Source organism: Podarcis cretensis (genome assembly GCF_951804945.1).
Source record: "Podarcis cretensis genome assembly, chromosome: 10".
Lineage (NCBI taxonomy): Eukaryota > Metazoa > Chordata > Lepidosauria > Squamata > Lacertidae > Podarcis > Podarcis cretensis.
Window position 1 is genome coordinate 63,987,082 of NC_137179.1, and position 13,302 is coordinate 64,000,383.

The window sequence follows — 13,302 nt, forward strand, 5'->3', positions numbered from 1 at the left end:
GAAATCAGGAAGACCAAAATTTTAACAAGAAATGGGGAAATTTTACAACTTATCATAAAGACCATTGTAAACAGTTAAAATCATTAGTAGGATTGGAATATCACTAGTAGTTTAAGGCTAAATTCTGGACATAATGGAAGAGGTAAAGGGTTTAGATTTGCATAAAAGAAAATCATGTGGTCAGCAGTGGTGGAGCTTAATGCTCTGGCACTGGGGGGGACAGCAGGTGGGGGTGGGGTGGGGCGTGTGTCCTGGGGTGGGGCATGCCACCTGCAGGGGCATGGCGCCCAACGCAGGCAGGGGCAGTTGCGATGGCACCCTACCCGGATCGCACTACCGGGGGCAGTGTGCACCCCCCACACTCCTCTTCCTCCACCAGTGGTGGCCAGCATGACTAAGCCGCTACTGGCAAACCAGAGCAGCACACAGAAACACCGTTTACCTTCCTGCCGGAGGGGTACCTATTTATCTGCGGACAAACACTGGCTCCCTCGGCCAGTAAAGCGAGATGAGCGCCGCAACCCCAGAGTCGTCCGTGACTGGACTTAACAGTCAGGGGTCCCTTTACCTTTAAGGTATTATGGACCTAAGTTGCTCAGGGATTTGTACATTAATACAAGGATCTTGAACTTGGTCTGATAGTCCTTATTGAAAGACTGGTTATAAATCTCTAAAATAAAGTTATTCACCAACACCACCATCACTACTAGGTATCGCTTCTTTCCAGAACAGAAACAAGCTAAACAGATCATCATTAATTACGTCCAACAAACCATGAGTAGTGGTCAACAATTCCATGAGCTATGTTCCATCTGAGGTTCTCATGAAGAGTGAAATTGGACCTTGTTATCTTTCCTGTTTTTGATTTATTTTTTTTCTTTCCTTCTGAATAAAGCCGGTATCTTAATGCAGAGATACTCTGCTTTAGCTAACCACCTGGGTTAGCAACAATGCTGCATATCAGTTTCATAATAGCATTTTAAATTAAACTTGATAGAATTTCTGTATGCACTGTAGTTCATTTAGATAAAATACTCATCTAGGCAGGGAATAGATGTATCTTAATGAAAACCTGCACATTTGCATTGGCCATGCCTTTCTTCCTCTGGGCATATTACAGTATGCTTCTGGAATGGTGAGAACATAGATAATTATTTTAACGTAAAAAAGCTACATAGATTTTTTTTAGGGGGGGGGAAGGTCTGTGTTTTGTGTTATTATCTCTAGCTAATAATAAAGGTCCTACAGGCTTTTCATAATTATTGACTATTTATTCAACATGCTTTCATCTCTATAAACAGAATTAAAGTGTTCTTCTTATTTATTAATTGGATTAACCTTGGCCATTGCCATGAAAGTGTATGAAATTGATTCAGTCAATAGAAATGCGATCAAGTCTTAAAGCAAGATGGATAATATGGTGTGAGATGTTTAACTGCATCAAGCATGGAGCCAGTTGCGTGTCGAGGTCCCTAAGCCACCCCTCAAATAACTCACAACACACACGTAATTTTTGTTTAAGGTTTTTGGCATAATTTTGGCCACAACTTTATTGAAATACATCATGTGAGTGGTTGTTTAGGCATTGGTTAAAGACTATCTGTCCCCCCCCCCCCCCCGGGGACAGAACTGACTTCCGGGCACCACTGAAAGCCAGTAAGGGAAAACAATATTGGGGAGAAATGGAGCTGAGTCACAGGCCCTCACCTCTCCCCGCATGCTCCCCAGGGCTTGTTAGCCCTAGCCCCATTCCAGGGATTCAGATGAAAAGATGGCAAGCCCCTGGATTCCTTTAATGGAATTCCCTTTCCGCCGCAACCTTGGAGGGGCAGGCCCAGCCTATCCTAACCCCTCCACCAACCAATTGATAACCAATGCCTAACCGCAACCTTACAAGTTGTGACGATTTGCTATGCAGTAGGAAAAAACCAAATGGCACCAGCCAATCAGCCAGATGGACATAATTCCTCCTAGGCCCCTGCCCCAATGGCAGATGACCCCATGACAGGCATAGCAAGGTCAATGCAAAAGCCCTAAATTATAGGGCGGGTGGGCGGGTGATCCGTTGCACACAGCAAAAGAGGAAGCTCCAAGCTGCGTGCAAAGCATTTAAAACCATTGATCCCTCCCACCAAAATTGCAACATAACTTTTACCCCAGCAACCCAGCCATCCAATTGTTGCCTTAGGCCTCCTTAATAACCCTGCCTGGCAACAGAGGGGTGGCCTGGTGGACCCCACCACAACACATGCTCTCTAGAAGGGAGAACACGCTCTAGCATTTTCCATTCTGGTTAAAAACGACAAACTATTATGTTATGGTTTCATGTGCTTCTCTCGTCTGACAGCTCTTATTAAGTGCATAATGGCAGGGAGGGGAATTACTTTCTTCCTAAGGTTGTTTTTAGAACTCAGGACTTGCCAAGTGATAGTCAGTAACATTAATGGATTTGGTTCTCTGCGAAAGAGAAAGGACGTCTAAAATAACATGGCACTTCTGTTTTTCTCCATAACAACCGCATTAATGAAATAACAGTTTACATCTGATTTTGTTTTGTTTAATTTAAACTTAAATTGATGGCCTAACTTCACACCACTGAAGACAATTCCAAGCATTCATTTCCTAGGTTTCAATTTCATTCTAAACTGGCAGCCACTTAACATCGTCAGCTCCTTTTGCTTTTAACTGAATAAAGGTCAAATAATCAGACACCTAAAAGGACAGCTCATTTATCATCCTTTGATAAATGTGTCAGTAGCTAATCTTTAGCACTGGATGGTAGCACCATACAATGAAAGGTTAATGGATTCAAAGCCTTGGATTTACCACAACAAGGATGTAATGATGGCTCTGGACAGAAATTTCAATTTTCATTCGGTAGCAGGGAAGGATATTTCCAGGTAGAGGCTCTAATTACTACTCTTTGCATGTTATCTTGCTAAATTGCACCACTGCAAGGTTAAGAATCACCCTGACAAGAACTCACACATCCACTTGCTGGTAAACATATCCACTTAACAAGTGGTCAGTAGTTTGTAGTTCCCTTCCCCAAAGCTAAATAGTTTATATAGTCACTTGCCCCAGAAGCCATCTCTTTTAGCCCAATCAAGACTTTCTGGAACATCATTTTCCAGATTGCTTCACACGCTACTAATAACAGTAAATATATCCTCACTTATAAATGTATAGGTCACCTAACTAAAAGTGTTCACCACGGTCCTCAGGATACACACTGCATTCCACCTGTGGCAAGTTCCCATAAGCCTTCTGAGATTTAGAGGACATCTGAAGGCAGCCCTTTATAGGGAAACTTTTTAATGTGTAATATTTTATTATATTTTTATATGTGTTGGAAGCTGCCCAGAGGGGCCGGGGTAACCCAGTCAGATGGGCACGGTACAAATATTATTATTTCTGTGCGCTCTGGCTTCTGTCACAGTGTCCCATTGAGCCAGAAGTGGTTTAAGCATGCTGGCCATTTGACCCGGAAAGCTGTCTGCGGACAAACGCTGGCTCCCTTGGCCTGAAAGCGAGATGAGCACTGCACCCCATAGTTGAATTCAACTGGACTTAACTGTCCAGGGGTCCTTTATCACCACCACCTTCTTCTTCTTCTTCTTCTTCTTCTTCTTCTTCTTCTTCTTCTTCTCCTCCTCCTCCTCCTCCTCCTCCTCCTCCTCCTCCTCCTCTTTGGTTACTGCATGCATCACACCTCTCTTGTGCACACAACAGATTCAGGGTCAATGTACCTATCTGTATTTCTTTCCTATGTATGGACCCAATTCTCACTGTCCATTATATCTTTTTCAGCGGAGACTTGGCTACTTAGCAAACATGTTGCTTTTGCACTGCTGCAGACCTGCTCCTGCTACTACTCTTCCGGGAAAAGGCAGATCTTCCCTAGTTCATGATTGTCATGATCAAATGGTTAGAGTACTGGAGGCATCTGCTGATCATTTTGAGAGGGGACCTTTTATCCATTTGTTGAGCTACTAGGGGCAAAATGAAACCCTTCTGAAAAAAAGAACGGAGGGCAGTTGGGAAGAAATTATCTGAACATTTCCTGGAAGATGTTGCTCCTTGCTTTACTTAGCCTTATGAGGTGGCCTAGGGCTTTCCATTCTCCAACCCTTGTCTTAAAAAGGAGGCGCAGCCCCACACTACTTACAGTGATACAAGACTCTCTCCACAGCTTCATGGAAGGCCAGGGCATGACACCACACCACCTCACCTCACATGAAACCAACCCCAAGGCATTTTGGGAAATGGAATGTGGTTCTCGCCACTGCTTCCTGCAGCCACACTTCCTAGTCACATTCAAGATGGTAAACGGCAGCCTAAGCTCCTGAACTGTTTCTGAGATATTTTCCCCATCCTTCAAAAAACTAGCAGGAGGGGGGATAGCTCTTGTTTTTCCAGGAGGATAATACTTTGGGGGAAATGAGGTGGGCGATTTGGCCAAGCCTTAACTTTGAAAAAACATTTGGAAATTTACCAGGTGCTCAATGCTTGTGTCTGGGTTTATAGCGAATGCATCACATTGTCTCATCTGAATCCACCTTCAAATCATTCCTGGACACAATTCCAAAGGTCTTGGCTCAGGGTGGCTCAGGGTGAGGAATCTCAGGCCTAGGGTCAAATATGTGCCCCAAGAGTTTCTGTTTGTCCCTTGAAACTTTCCCCATTCACCCTATCACCAGGCCATGCTCCCCCAACCAAGGTGAGACACTGATGGTTAGATTGGCACCATACCCAGAACTCCACAGGGTATTGTGAGTGTACCAATGGTTGTTTCAAGCACACAGTGGCCCTTCCATGCATGGAACAAGAACACCGTGTGAGACTGGTGATTTTTATAATCTTAATATACACCAGAGTAACTGGTATGAATATTGAAAAAAACATTGGACCAGAACTGGCATGTTGATATATAACATGAAGGTCAAGAGGACAAGTACCCCAAATTAGTAGTCATTAGTCAAAATAATAAAAAGTCTTATAGTTTCTGAGTAAGCATTTATATGCCAATTTGTATTTAACAGCTGGATCAGCTTGTTAGGGTCGATTTACACTACCACATTAAAGTGAGATTAATATCATAGCATTCGCTGAATGCTGACAAACAATTTTTATGTTCACTTACACACCCTTAACCTGATGGTTTTTGAAAAACACAAAGATAAAGTGTTTGTGCATTAAAAACAAAAAACAAACCTCCCGTAGGTAGGAGTTTTAACTGCATTGCATTCATTATTCTACCATAAATAATGCGATGAAACTGAAATTTGGGAAGATGTGTTGTGTTGTGTTTTTTTTAAGATTATGGGAATGAACACAAGCAGAAGAAGTAGATTGCAGCAGGCTGCAGATTTCTCTTTGTAAAACTGGTTCCACACACACACCCTTTGGCCCAGTGTGGTTGCTTAATAATAATAATAATAATAATAATAATAATAATAATAATAAATGATAATAATAATACTCCACCCATCTTGCTGGTTTCCCCCCAGCCACTCTGGGTGACTTCCAGCATATTAAAACATAATAAAACATCAAATATTAAAAGCTTCCTGATACAGGGCTGGCTTCAGATGTCTTCTAAAAGTTGTGTAGTTCTTTATCTCCTTGATATATGATGGGAGGGTGTTCCACAGGGTGGGTGCCACTACCAAGAAGGCTCTCTGCCTGGTTCTCTGCAACTTCACTTCTTGCAGTGAGAAACTTGCAAGTGGACTTCAGTGTCTGGGCTGAACAATAGGGGTGGAGATGCCATTTAGGGCTTTAAAGGTTTTAAAGGTCAGGACCAACACTTGTTGAGTTCCATGGGGTACTGGCACAATGCTTTCCTAGCTGAGACCTTGTTCCAGCATTGGCAGTATGAACCATTGCTGCTGTGAGGTGGAGAGACATATGCTGGTGTCATTGGCAGCCCTATTTGAAGTTTTCGGGGTTGCACAAATGACAGTGGTTGTATGCCCTCACATGGAAACACCAGTTAGCTCAACCAAAATGGGATCCTAACCAGACAGTAATCCCAGTTATGTACAATCGCATGAGTGCCATCTTAATTGGTCTTTTCCTAAACCGGTGTTTCTTGATTACCTGCACTGGATTAGAAATTCAAGACTGGGGACCCATTTTAAGTCTGAAGATCAAGTTCTTCAGTGGGGAACATTTCAGGGGCTGCATCCGGTGATGGGTGGGTGTTGCAAAAGTGTGTGTGTGGGGGGAGGCTGTAACTCTTACCATGTGGCTTGATAGAGGCAACCTCTCTTCCAAAAAGGGTCCAGCTTGAGAAGCCATGTTTCTCTTTTTCTGCTGTAGAAAAAAATAAAATCATGTCTTTAAAAATACCATAAGAAGACAAAGTGAGCTTCCTTTTCAGTTGACAATGAATAAATAAATTGCAATATAATTGTACACATATATTGTGCAGTTCCTAACTGGTGATTAGTCATCTCAAGACCCTTTCAGGATGTAATGAAACTGGACTCCATCTGCCCAGAGTGGCTGGGGAAACCCAGCCAGATGAGTGGTGTGTGTGTATATATATATATATATAAAATTAGATGATGGTGATGGTGGTGATGATGATGATAATTTATAGTTAATTTATTGCTAGGACCTCTCTGAAGAGACAGCTTCCTTCTGGAGATTCTGGCTGCATTGCTTGCCTGGGTGTAAACTTTAGTGAACTCAGTGGGACTTACTTCTGAGTAAACATGATGAAGACTATGCTGTGTTGATCATTTGCCAACCTGAAGAAGAAGCCAGTTAACCAAAAACTAGAAAGGTGTTCTCCCCATTCCTTCTGTGCTGCTAGAAAAGGTAGTATGTGTTAACAGTTTTCTCTTTTTTCCTGTTAGAATGTTAGATTATGAAGGTTAAGCCTGTTTTGTTTTCTTTAGAAAACACTGAGTGGAGAACAGAAGATAAAAATAGCAAATGACTAAGGGGCATTTCGGCACAATACACCCTGTAGAAAAAGCGGCAATCCATCCCGGAGATAGCAGATGATTTGTCATTTTAGCAATGTTTAGTAATGGCGATATAAGATCTTTACTTCGGTTAAGACTGGTCTATTGTATTTCATAGATCTGCTTTCTCATTATTTTAGGCTGTTGATAAGGGGATTACGAGAAAGTAATGAATAAAACATAGCGTTCACATATTTTACAATTTTGTTTCTGGAGGAGAACATGATTTCACTTGAAAGATGCTTTAAAATAAATAAATGTGTGTGTTTGGCTACGTCAGCTGGTTTTGTGAGTATCATAATTTATATATAAACTGAAGTGGGTGTTATCTGTTGAAAATTTACATCAAGCAGTTTAGCTGGCTAACAACTGGTGATGTTTCTGAATATCTAAAGCATTGGTATGTATACTGTAGTTCACACCAAAGGCCTCTCAATATGGGCATGTTTCACACTTCACTGATAAACAGGATAATTGCTATTGTCAGCCTCAATTGGATTCTTTTTTTCTTTCCCTCAGTTAAATTCTTTAACAGAATTGGAGGGGGTTGCCCCCATAGCCTGCAGATTTTCTGACAATGCTCCTAGTTTTTCAGTCTACAAGCCTACATTACTATAACTGTGCTTGGGCATTAAAAGGGAAATTGCTCTGCATCATTCCTAACCTCAAAATACAAAGATCTTCCAGAATATGTTCCAATACAGGCACTTTCTGGCAGGGAGGAGTAAAGCAAACTCCCTGCGGCTACTGCTTTTCTGGCTAATGGATGAGGCAAGGCCTCCCCCTTGCTAGGATGTTATTCCAGGTGTGGTGGATTGGAGCCATGACAGCACCCTCCTGATATGAGATGCCTGCTTCTTGGGAGAAAAGCAATGACAAACCTAGATAGCATCTTAAAAAGCAGAGACATCACCTTGCCAACAAAGGTCCGTATAGTTAAAGCTATGGTTTTCCCAGTAGTGATGCATGGAAGTGAAAGCTGGACCATAAAGAAGGTTGATCGCCGAAGAATTGATGCTTTTGAATTATGGTGCTGGAGGAGACTCTTGAGAGTCCCATGGACTGCAAGAAGTTCAAACCTATCCATTCTGAAGGAAATCAACCCTAAGTGCTCACTGGAAGGACAGATCCTGAAGCTGAGGCACCTCATGAGAAGAGAAGACTTCCTGGAAAAGACCCTGATGTTGGGAAAGATGGAGGGCACAAGGAGAAGGGGACGACAGAGGACGAGATGGTTGGACACTGTTCTCGAAGCTACCAGCATGAGTTTGACCAAACTGTGGGAGGCAGTGGAAGACAGGAGTGCCTGGCGTGCTCTGGTCCATGGGGTCACGAAGAGTTGGACACAACTAAACGACTAAATGACAACAACAGGCCAATTTGCTGGATTTGACCAAATCTCTCACATTCCTTTACAGCTCGTGCAGAAACCACCTTCTTGACTTTTGGACCCCACAATGGTCTTGTCTGCTCAAGACAAAACAAAACAAATTAACCGAAAAAGCCTCAAAAACAAAAACGCAAAATAAATAGCAAAAAAAAAGAGCACCAAACTTTATCTGTTTGACTTCCGAAATGGAACCCAGTTCAGCTATTGATTGATTGATTGATTGTGTGACTGCGGAAATGGATAAAAACCCCATCCAAACAATGACTATCAATTAATTTCAAATTTTATCATCTACAATACTGTCTTCTTTATTTTATAGTACAGTTCATTGATTATTGCTTTCATTTATGGATCAATGGTCTCGTTAGAGAGTAAAATTCATGTTAAATTGCTGTTTTAGGGGTTGATTTTTCCAAAGTCCAAAGCAACATTAATCCGTTTTGCATTACTTTCTATGGGAAAGAGTGCCTTGGTTTTGGAACGCTTTGGTTTTGGAATGGACTTCCGGAACAGATTAAGTTTGAGAACCAAGGTACCACTGTACAAGCTCCCTGTGCCTCATAGACCTTTAGCCACTATGTGTTCCTTTCAGTTCCAAGTCTGATGAAGTATGAAAAATCACCCTGTGGTACAGACATCAGTGTAATGCATTAGGATAAGCAAAGGGTTTGCTTTTGATGTGAGAATCATAGTTCAAATCTCCTTTGCGCTTGGCAATGCATTAGGTGGCTGGGAGAACAAATTGCTACACCATGTGCACAGGATTCTCTGTAGGTCTTATAAAATAAGGAAGATATAACAAGACCTTGTATGGTGGAGAACAAATCTACTTTAATCATCATGTTAAGTAGCAACAATAGTGCGGACAAAATTGTGCCTTCCATGCTGATGCAAAAAGTAGATGAAAAAAGTTTTATGTTCTCTAACTTGTAGCTAAGAAGATTTCCACAGGATACCTAGAGGCTACAGTGGATTAATGCTACTCCATAATCAGTCACCTGTGAACAGTTTCAAGAAAGTTTGGTGAAGGACATTTATCATTCTCCAATTAAAATGTCAGATCTAATTAGGCTTTCCCTCAGCACACCGTACCTTATCATGCCATGGTGAAGTCTTTCCAGCGAATCTCTACAAAGCAAGACTGGTAGCCTGAAAGTTCAATATAAGCCTGGGGAACCCGTTTTTTGTAAGATATTTCTACTGCAGGGGAATTAATCCATCATTCATTTGTGGTGTAGCAGATACCTATGGGGTTTCGTATTGTAGCTGGAGTGGAAATGGGGAGGGGAAGTAAGTGGCTCTCATAAGAATAGCAATCAAGCTGTTCTCTGATGAGGAAAGATGTGCTGAGGACCCATAGGTTGCTTTGACGGTGATTGGCACTAGCCATTGAGTCATTGGCAGTGCCGAGGCTTCAGCATTCATTTGCTGGGACTTGCTTTTAATAAGATATGACACAGCTTAACAAAGCCAACTCCTAAATAATGTGCCCGTTGCTTATTCATACCAGAGGCCCGAAGCAACACTATTTATGAGGGAAAGGAGGACCATCTAACTAGCTGCCAAAAGCAGACAGTGGCAATCAATGTGTCTAATAGATCTTTATTAATAATGACCCAAATGTCCTCAGGAAAAAACCAGAGATGTCTCCAGAATGAAGCATTCCCCTCATAAATTCTGCCTTCTGACTACCTACACACAGCAAAGGATGCAGATAATATCCTGTCATGGATCTCAGGAAAAGGCGGAAGCACACAGCTTTTGTGTGATAGTTTTGAAAGCCTCCGGACATGCAAACACGGTTCATCATCCCTTTCTTGTGAGAACGGGGCAGCACTTTTGCACAGCTTCAGATCTTGCAGTTATCAGTTATATTCCATGCCTTTGTCAGCCTACCCTAGACTATATTTGAACTCTTCAGCAGGTTCAGAAAGCAGCTATCGGCCTCCCGTCATATGCAACTCAGCAGTTCATTATGCAAGTTCTGCAAAGTGATGCAACACTGGGCTTTTCATAAGTTACTGTGCCTGATTCAAGAATATAGTTTTAAAAGAGCTGGGGAATTGAAACAAACTTCTTCCCAGTGTTTCAAGTCCACATTACAAGGTGCAGTAGATAGAGTTGTCTTTGGGGTTGTGTTCCTTGCCTAATTTCCTGAAGGGTAGGGGGTCTGCAGATGAGAACTCACCATAGCTAATTACTAGGTTTGGAACCACCTGTGAAAATCCCTTTTCTCTAAAGGTCACAAAAACCTCACATTTCTCCCCTTGTGAACAGAAGCTTTCTCTGTGGCCAGATTGCCCACGACCAAATTCATGGAATTTCCTCCTGTACGATTTGGAGTCTTACACCTTCCATTTAATCACGTATAAGATCTCCTGAAAACAGGTGGGAATAGATTCACTCTCCCTACGTGCTTCAGGTACGAAATGCCCTGAGTCACATATATGAGGGGTAGTAACAAAGAAAGTGGTGACATCAGTTTGCCTGTTCACAGATTGGAGGGCAATCTCCTGTTCCTATTGACACTGCTTTCCAGTGCTCACATGGATTGGGCAAAACATTATTTGCATTTGATTGGGAGAGGATAGTAGGTCTGAGTGAGTGAAAGAGTAAGTTCTGTTGGCTTAGTTTCCTAACTTTAAAAAGGACATTATATCGTCAGTGGCATAGGAAGGGGGCGGGGGGGGGGGCGGGCCGCCCTGGTGCCACTCTGGGAGGGGTGACAAGATGGCACCTGCCTCCCTCCCAGTGGGGATAGCCTCCCTCCAGCGGTGTTGGCGGAGAGAGCTAAGCTAGCAGCCCCCCCTCACCTGGCACACATGAGCCCCTGCCCCAGGCACTGGCAACCTATGCTATGCCACTGTTCAGAGCCATTAGGACTTTTTAGAAGATCGCTTAGGAACTTAAATTATGTTTTCTCTGGAACTAAAAAAAATGGGTGTGTCCTTTCTCAAATCAAGAAGCCAGGCAAAAACAAAAAAAACAAAACCAACCTTAGCAATACCTTAGGATTATTTTGTCCTTTCCTCATATTTCAAATGTCTATAAGTTTCTGATTTCCTTAGTGGAATTCACTTTTAAAGACTTTTTTTCTGCATAGTTTGTAACTGAATAGCTGGAGAGTTCTTTATTAAATTCAAGTGGATGGACTTCACCACACATCTTGGAGTCCACTGTTTGTTTTTGTTTTGATAGAGGATACCTAAGCACAACCAGCAACATACAGTGATGGCAGCTCATAAATTAGTTTAGGGGCAGCGTTTGGTGGCCTTAAGGGGTGTCATGGATGTCTACATTCATGGTTGTCCCAGCTATCCACAAGACTCTCTTCCAGAGAGCCAGTGTGGTGTAGTGGTTAAGAGTGGTGGACTCGTAATCTGGTGAACCGGGTTCGCTTCCCCGCTCCTCCACATGCAGCTGCTGAGTGACCTTGGGCTAGTCACACGTCTTTGAAGTCTCTCAGCCCCACTCACCTCACAGTGTTTGCTGTGGGGGAGGAAGGGAAAGGAGAATGTTAGCCACTTTGAGACTCCTTAGGGTAGTGATAAAGCGGGATATCAAATCCAGACTCTTCTTCTACTCAGAAGAACCTCGGATTCATTCATACACATTACAGTCTTCCTAGGTCTGTTCCACTTGAAACTGCAGGTTTCAATACTCACTGACCCCAAACACTCTGTTGATGTGATAACTTTCCATGTGAGAGAGCAGACATAATATTTGACCCTCTTCTTACTTACCTTCTGAAATTATTAAACTGACTCTAGGGGGCTTTTGCTGGTTTCTGAGTGTTTGAATGTGTGCTAAGCATCTTTCAGAAGCCATTCAAAGGTGACACATTTAGACGTGTGTTATTGTTTGCTTGTGTTTAAATTATAATTGCCGACTCTCGGAATCAGCACTATTTGACATGTAAATCAAAACCAAAATGCTCATCCAAGTATGACTTTGTTTAACAAAGTGTGGAAATGGGTGGAAATGCATATAAAATCAAAACTGTGCCAAAGATAGAAAAGGAGAGGAGTAATACAGATTGCTTCCAGTACTGCCCTGCCAAGCACAGCATTGGCTAAGGCTGCCTTATCGTACCTTTAAATGGCTTGAGAGATATTCCAGAAGTGCCAGGCAGCTGCCTTGTAAATGTTAGCCAAGGTTCTTTCCCCCCTTAGCCACAAATTAGTTATCATTCACGCTCAGGTAACTTCTCAACATTCTGCCTTGGGTTTCTAGATGTCCTGCAGGGAGATGTCATGGGTACAGCAGCTTCCCTTTGGAGAATGTGATATGGCTCACATTCTTTGTGTGCAAAAGTTCCAGGTGCATTCCTTTGCATCTCAGGGACCTCTTCTGGAGACCCTCAACAGCAGTTGGCACAAAAGAGCTCAGTTGGTTAGATAACACCAAGGTTTCAGGTTCAATCCTCATAAGGACAAGACAGAAGTACTGTTTTGGGGGGACAGGAGGCAGTCCTCCTGGTCCTGAATGGGGTAACTGTGCCCCTGAAAGATCAGGTGCGCAGCCTGGGAGTCATTTTGGGCTCGCAGCTGTCCATGGAGGCACAGGTCAATTCTGTGTCCAGGGCAGCTGTCTACCAGCTCCATCTGGTACGCAGGCTGAGCCCCTGCCTGCCCGCAGACTGTCTCGCCAGAGTGGTGCATGCTCTGTTTCTTCTCTCTTGGACTACTGCAATGCACTCTATGTGGAGCTATCTTTGAAGGTGAACTAGAAACTACAACTAATCCAGAATGTGGCAGCTAGACTGGTGACTGGGAGCGGCCACCGAGACCTTATAACACCGGTCTTGAAATACCTACATTGGCTCCCAGTACATTTCCGAGTACAATTCAAAGTGTTGGTGCTGACCTTTAAAGCCCTAAACGGCCTCGGTCCAGTATATCTGAAGGAGCATTTCCACTCCCATCATTCTACCCG

General features: G+C 42.9%; 1 long non-coding RNA gene across 1 annotated transcript in view; it reads right to left on the minus strand.

Moving 5' to 3' along the window:
• Positions 1-6,252: 6,252 nt before the first annotated feature.
• Positions 6,253-13,302, minus strand: part of LOC307226044 — a 38,257-nt gene continuing 31,207 nt past the window's right edge. Inside the window, exon 3 of the long non-coding RNA XR_013843287.1 lies at positions 6,253-6,318. This is a non-coding gene — a long non-coding RNA (uncharacterized lncRNA). The remainder of the gene's footprint in view (positions 6,319-13,302) is intronic.